The 7,312-nt window shown below is 54.1% G+C and overlaps 1 long non-coding RNA gene across 1 annotated transcript; it reads left to right on the forward strand.

Moving 5' to 3' along the window:
• Positions 1–1,971: 1,971 nt before the first annotated feature.
• Positions 1,972–7,051, forward strand: LOC108526521 (uncharacterized). Its single transcript, XR_001884541.1, has 2 exons — positions 1,972–2,028; positions 6,228–7,051. It is a non-coding gene; the product is annotated as an uncharacterized LOC108526521 (long non-coding RNA).
• The last annotated feature ends 261 nt before the right edge of the window (positions 7,052–7,312 follow it).

Genomic DNA, 7,312 nt, shown 5'->3' on the forward strand with positions numbered 1-7,312 from the left:
AATTTAAAAAAAAAAAAATGAAACCATTGATGCGTGCTGCAGCATGGATGCGTCTCAAAATCCTCATCATGAATGAAAAAAGCCAGGCAATAAAAACATATGTAAGATTCTGGAAATTGCAAGCTAATCTATAGTGCCAGCAAAGCTCATCAGGGGTCCTTTGGGGATAGGTGTGAAGGATTTGGGAGTTAGCAGCATCTCTTTTCGTGGTTCTCAACTTTGACTGCAGATTAAAATGAGAGCTGGAAAGGTTTTAGAAATAATGATGCCTGGGCTCCAACCCTAGACCAATAGAATGGCTGAGGATTCTGCCTGGTACTGGAATTTTTCCAGAGCTCCCCAGGATATTCCAGCCTGTCACCCAACTGATATTGACCATAGCTGGTAATTGAAGAAAGGGAACAAGGAGAACTGCACCCTAGAGAAGGGTGTGGGGAGTGAGAAGAGAGGAGGACCCAGGACGGAGCCTTGAAGAGCCCCAACTTTAAGGGCTGGAAAAGGGAGAGTAGCGAGAGATGGGAGTAGCTGGGGAAGGAGTAGCTGAAAAAGAGGGGAGGAAAATCAAAATGCAGGTCACAGAGGAAAAGAGAAAATGGATTCCCAAAGTGGGGAGTTAAAACTAGTGTGAATGTGAGGTCAAGAGATCGAGACCAGCCTGGCCAACACGGTGAAACCCTGTCTTGTATTAAAAATATAAAAATTAGCAGGGCATGGTGGTGTGCACTTGTAGTCTTAGCTACTCAGGAGGCTAAGGCAGGAGAGTTGCTTGAACCTGGGAGGTGGAGTTTGCAGTGAGCCAAGATTACGCCACTGCACTCCAGCCTGGCGACAGAGTGAGACCCCGTCTCAAAAAAAAAAAAATTTTAAAAACTAGTGTGAATGGCCGGGCATGGTGGCTCACGCCTGTAATCCCAGCACTTTGGGAGGCCAAAGCGAGTGGATCACCTGAGGTCAGGAGTTCGAAACCAACCTGGGCAACATGGTAAAACCCTGCCTCTACTAAAAATACAAAAATTAGCCAGGCGTGGTGGCACGCACTGTAGTCCCAGCTACTTGGGAGGATGAGATGGGAGAATTGATTGAACACGGGAGGTGAAGGTTGCAGTGAGCCGAGATTGTGCTACTGCACTCCAGCCTGGGTGACAGAGTGAGACTTCGTCTCAAAAAGAAAAAAAAAAGCTAACATGAAATGCTGAGCAATTTTGGGTAAAATAAGGAGTGAAAAGGGTTCACAAGATTGATCCACAGAAAGGTCATCGGTGAACTTGAGCTGATGAGTTTCGGTGGAAGAGGGGTGATAGAAGCCAGGTTGGAGGGGATGAAGGAGGAAAGTAGTAAGTGAAAAGTATAAACAGTGAGCACAGACAATTCTTAAAATAAATTTACTTTGGATCAGACATGGTGGCTTACACCTGTAATCCCAGCACTTTGGGAGGTCAAGGCCGTGAGATTACTTGAGATCAGGAGTTCAAGACCAGCCTGGGCGATATAGCAAGACCCCATTTCTACAAAAGTTTTTTTTTTTTTTTAATTAGTCAGGTGTGGTGGAGTGCACCTGTAGTCCCAGCTACTCAGGAGGCTGAGGTGGGAGGATTAGCCTCAAACTCCTTGAGCCCAGGAGGTTGGGTCTGCAGTGAGCCGTGATTGCGCCACTGCTCTCCAGCCTGGATGGCAGAGTGAGATCCTGTCTCTTAAATTTAAATTTAAAAAGAGAGAAAGAGAGTGGCTCCCTACAGATGGCCACCACAGCCCCCGCCTCCCCCTGAGCTAGGGCCTTGGGCCCATCTGGCTCCCCTCTGGTGGCTCCCCTCGCAGCCATGGCTGGACACCAGCCCATCACGCAGCCTGTGCTGACTGATTGGATGTCTCTGGTGCGCCAGTGGCTGCCGCTAAGTGGCTTTCTGGCAGGGAGTCAGGGGTCACCTCATCCCTGCTCTGTTCAAAACAGCACTGGCCTCTTCGGGGGTGCCTCCCACGCCTGCTGGGAGGATGTGTTTAGTGTCAACTCTGCGGTCCAGACCCTGCCTGGTGAGTCTCGGGGGAGCAGCCTCAGGAGTCCGTGGCCCCCGTGGCAGATGGCTCCCAGGCCAGAGGGGGAGGGGTCCTGCGCTTATGAGCTGATGAGTCTCACCACGTGTGTCCACTGTACGCCACACATGCAGGGACCATGTATGTCTCAGCTTCTTGGTTCACTCTCTAGAGTCAGGCCTCTGGCTCTGGACCTCAGCTCTGGGCAAGTCATTGTTCTCAGAATTCTTCTTCTTTTTTTTTTAACTAGAATCTCACTGTGTCACCCAGGCTGGAGTGCAGTGGTGCAATCTCGGCTCACTGCAGTCTCGACCTCCTGGGCTCAAGCAATCCTCCCATCTCAGCCTCCGTAGTAGCTGGGACTACATGTGCACACCACCATGCCTGGCTAATTTTTGTAATTTTTTTTTTTTTGTAGAGGTGGGGTCTCGCTATATTGCCCAAGCTGGTCTCAAACTCCTGGACTCAAGCGATCCTCTCACCTTGGCCTCCCAAAGTGCTGGGATGACAGGCGTGAGCCACTGCGCCCAGCCTAGTTTTTTTTTTTTTTTTTTTTGAGACAGAGTTTCACCCTTGTTGCCCAGGCTGGAGTGCAATGGCGCCATCTCAGCTCACCACAACCTCTGCCTCCCGGGTTCAAGCGATTCTCCTGCCTCGGCCTCCCAAGTAGCTGGGATTACAGGCATGCGCCACCATGCCCGGCTAATTTTGTATTTTTAGTAGAGATGAGGTTTCTCCATGTTGGTCAGGCTGGTCTCGAACTCCTGACCTCAGGTGATCCGCCCGCCTCGGCATCCCAAAGTGCTGGGATTACAGGCGTGAGCCACCGCACCCGGCCTAGAATTCTTCTTAATTTCATCCAGTGTGTGTCCTGCTGGGTAGGGGACGGGGTGAGCTGGAGACTGTGGTCGCATGGGAGCAACGAGGTTTGACGAATGATCACAGGGGTTCCCAGGCCAACCTCACCACCTCTGAGCTGAGTGACCCTGGGCGAGTCAGTTCCTTTCCCTGGGACTCCGTCTTCTCCTTTGAAAAAAGGGGACAAGAGAACATAGGACATCATAGGACTTCAGCAAAAGTCAGTCCCTTTCCCCCACACACCACACATGACGTCCCCTGAGACGTCTGAGTCTGGGCAAGTGTGTTGTCGTAGCTTGGGGGGTGGCCTTGTCCCGTGGCCTGTCCTGCTCAGCCAGCAGCCCTTGGCTGGCTCAGTGTGGGAGGTTCACACACAGCCTCAGTTCTTGACAAGCTCCTAGCCAGAGGAGAGGCGATTTTATTCCGGTGTGATGAGCGCTAGTAGAAGATATGTTAGAACAGAGGGACCACACGGACTAGGCGGAGATCAAGGAAGGCTTCTTGGAGGGGACATAGGAGGTGGCCTGCGAGGCTGAGTGGGAATATTTTGGGTAGAAAGGAGACCACTAAGCATGTGTTTCCGACAGAGGAACCAACTTGCGAAGAGGGAAGGTGGTTGTGTGCTAGGGAAACAAATGTGGGTATCCATGGTCATAACAGAGGATGCCTTGGGCGTGGAGGGCAGAAAGTCAGCCGGCAAAGTGGGAACCTGAGTACCAGGGAAGCTGGGATGAAGAAGCCTCCCTCTGCAGGTAGGGACAGGGCCCTCTGAAGCCGGGGAGGGGATGGGGAAATGGGGAAGGGTCCAGAGTGGAGTCTCTCCGGGTGTGCTCAGAGAACACCTGCCTTCATATCACCCGAGGAGTCCCCCAAAATGCAGATTCCAGGGTCTGGGGCTCCACCATTCCAGCTCTGTTGGTTGCAAAAAACCTGAGAGGGGAGAGAGACAGCCTCCTCTTAGCCTGGTCAGGGCCTGGGGCAGTTTGGGGACTGTTTACTGAGGGCAACTGAGGCTGGAGTGAGCCAGGCAGGCCCTGGGGTGCCCACTGCACACCCCATCTGTGCCAGTCTCCCAGTTCAGGGCACCGGTGGGCACTCCAGTGATGTTTACTGGCAGGCGGAGGGCTCATTTCTTGCCTCCTTCTGAGGCAAGGAGAGGCGGATGTTGAGCCTCTGGGGTCCCTGGCCCAAGGCTGCAGGTCCTGGCTGCTCACAGCCGGCGGGTGGAGCCCTGTCCAGCCAACACACTCGCTCTTTGTCTATGTCTCAGCAGGGGAAGGTACCCGGGGTGGTGTCCGGCTGGGTGGGTGTCCAGGCTTTGGCAGCAGTGCCAGCCTCCCATCTGGCCCTGGAGATGCCCCCCTGAGTTCCAGGCTCCTTGGAGAGGTCAGGATGGGCAGAAATTTGCAGGGGCAGGAAGCTGGCACCGGGGTTGGGGAGGCCTTGGGCACACACAGCCCCTCCACCATGGCAGGGAGCTGGCCCCAGGCAGCAAGGCACTGGGGGTGCCCCAGATACATGGACAGGCTGCGTCAGGCTGAACCCCAGACCAGCTGAGCCAGGGTGGCAAATCCTATGTCCGCTCCAGACAGCCCTGGGGCTCTGAATTTGCACTTGGGAGCGTGCAATTGTCTCCTCCAAAGCTCTGGTGGAGGGGATTTGAAATAATCCCAGCTTAGGGAGGGTGGGGCATAGGGACAGGGCCCAGGGAGGGTCCAAGGGCACCACGGGGGGTTTGCCACCTGAGCCCGGGGATCAGGCAGGGCTTGGCCAGCGCTGAGCACCCTTAGTACCTGGCACAGGCCGAGACTCAGGGGCCGGCCATGCCTCTCCTGAAGCCGCCCCTGTTGGCAGGCAGGCGGGTGGGGCGGGCTGGGGGCTGGGCGCGGCCGCTCATATCTTCCCCGTTACTTCATCCATTTTGTTCCCACTGATCCCTTGTTTATCTCACTGGGAATGCAGCCGCGGTGGAAGACGGGGCCAAGGGAAAGGCCAGAGCCTGGGTCGGTCTCCAGCCTCACTCGCCCTCCTCCCTCACCTGGTCCCTGAGCTGAGAACCAGGGCCCGGCCTGAGAACCCCAGGGCAGCACCTGGAGGCCGGGTCTGCACCGCACCGTGCCCTGACACTGACAGGCTGTGTGACGACAGCTGAGAGCTAACCCTCTCTGGTTTTACTTTCTGTAAATGACTTGGGAGGTTGTTCTGAATGACTTTTGACAGGGACGAATAGTTGGTATTAATACGCCTGTCATTTCATAAGCATCTACTCTGTGTCCAGTCCTGTGCAGGTCCCTGGAGTCTCCTCTCTCACTCAATGCTCCCACATCCCCAAGAATTACCATTATCCTATTTTACTTATTTATTATTTATTTATTTGTTGATTTATTTATTTTTTGAGATGGAGTTTTGTTTTGTCGCCTAGGCTGGAGTGCAATGGCGCAGTCTCGGCTCACTGCAACCTCCACCTCCTGGGTTCAAGCGATTCTCCTGCCTCAGCCTCCCGAATAGCTGGGATTACAGGTGCCCGCCACCACGCCTGGCTAACTTTTTGTATTTTTAGTAGAGACGCAGTTTTGCCATGTTGGGCAGGCTGGTCTTGAACTTCTGACCTCAGGTGATCCACCCGCCTCGGCCTCCCAAAATGCTGGGATTACAGGCATGAGCCACCGCACTCGGCCCCATTTTTTCTATTTATTTTTAGAGACAGGGTCTTGCTCTGTCACCCAGGCTGGAGTACAGTGGCGCAAATATAGCTCACTGCAGCCTTGAACTCCTGGACTCAAGTAATCCTCCTGCCTCAGTCTACCAAGTAGCCGGGACCATACACCACCATGCCCGGCTAATTTTTTAACTTTTTTTGTAGAGATGGGGTCTGGCTATATTGCCCAGGCTGATCTCGAACTCCTGGCCTCCAGCCATCCTTCTGCCTTGGCCTCCCAAAGTGTTGGGATTACAGCTGTGAGCCACTGTGCCCAGCTCCACTATCCCATCTTCGAGATGAGACTGAGAGAATGGCTGGGAGTCCCTCCCACTGGCATCTTGCAACTTGAATTGCTGAGGTTTCGGGTGCAGGGGTGTCCCCAGATGGTTGGGGTGATGGAGACCAGGTTGGAGAAGACCCTCTGGGGAGGGGGTATCAGCATAGGAAGTGAGGACTGCTGTGGGCAGGGGGTGAAAGCCCAGCAGGGCCAGTGTGGGAGAATGTCACTTAGGAAGCTATCAGAAAGGTATGCCAGACTCCTACCAGGCCTTGGCACTGCAGAGCCCCTGGCAAGAGAGGGATGTGTGTGGACCCTGGAGGCTTGCGTGGGATGGGCCTTAATCGTCACTGTCTTTCCCAGATCACCCCGTTAAAGGCAGAGCAGTGGGCGCAGGTGCTATGGCTTGAAGCAGGCCTGTCTGAATTCTTAGCAGCGATCTCCAAGGGCACCATAACCTTGCAAGAAAGAGACTGCCGGGCCTGCATCTCTTTCTGATGCAGAAACCAGGGCCCGGAGAAGGTGAGTAAGCTGCTTAGAGCCACACAGCTGTGAGTAGCAGATCCAAGCGCAACCTGTCTGTCCCAGGAGCTTGCAGGATAGCTAGACCTTTGCTGCCTAGAAGGCCCTCTTGTGAGTCCCCTCCCTGGGCTCAGCAACCCAGGAGGGCATGACTTCTGGCTGGGTCCTAGGGCTGGAGCCTCGGTGTCCTCTTGTCTTCTTTCCTTGTGCGACTTGGTTTTCCAGTCTGTGAAATGGGGTGGGTGCGTCCAACTCCAAGCCTGTCTCTGCCCTGGGTCCTGGAGCCTGGAGGAGGAATGAGGTCATGTTTGTCTAGGGGCTAGAGCATCTTGGACGGAGAAACCTCGGCAAAGACAAAGGCCCATTGTCCCCCTTCCCCGGCCTTCTGCCAGCTCCCTCCCCAGTCACCAGACAAGGCCAGCCCTGCCCACAGCCCCCAGAGGCTGCCACGCGCCAATATGGGGTGACTCAGTGCCCCCTCCCTTCCCATTGGTTGATGATCCCTGGAATCCCACCATCAGAGCCTTGTAAGGTTGCTGTGGGATGGGTGGGGTGAGGCAGAAAAGACAAGAAGGTGGTGGGGGCCTCTGGCTTGTGGATTTCATAATCACACCTTTACGGTGGGCTTGGGTGGGAGATCAGGCAATACTAAATAATAAAAACAACAAATTTCACACTTGCCTTTCAGTAGCTTTGGCATGAAAGCTTTATAAGGATTATCTCAATGAATACTTACCACACCCTTAAGGGAACATTGTTCTTTACCCCATTTCACCAACGGAGAACACTCACATAACTGGTAGATATGGATGGCAGAGGCGGGGTTCAAACTGGAGTCTATGTGGTTCTAAAGAGTTCTGCAAGGCTAGGTGTGGTGGCTCACACCTGTAATCCCAGCACTTTGGGAGGCTGGGGCTGGAGGACTG

This window comes from Rhinopithecus bieti, unplaced genomic scaffold (assembly GCF_001698545.2).
Source record: "Rhinopithecus bieti isolate Rb0 unplaced genomic scaffold, ASM169854v2 scaffold_3858, whole genome shotgun sequence".
Taxonomy (NCBI): domain Eukaryota; kingdom Metazoa; phylum Chordata; class Mammalia; order Primates; family Cercopithecidae; genus Rhinopithecus; species Rhinopithecus bieti.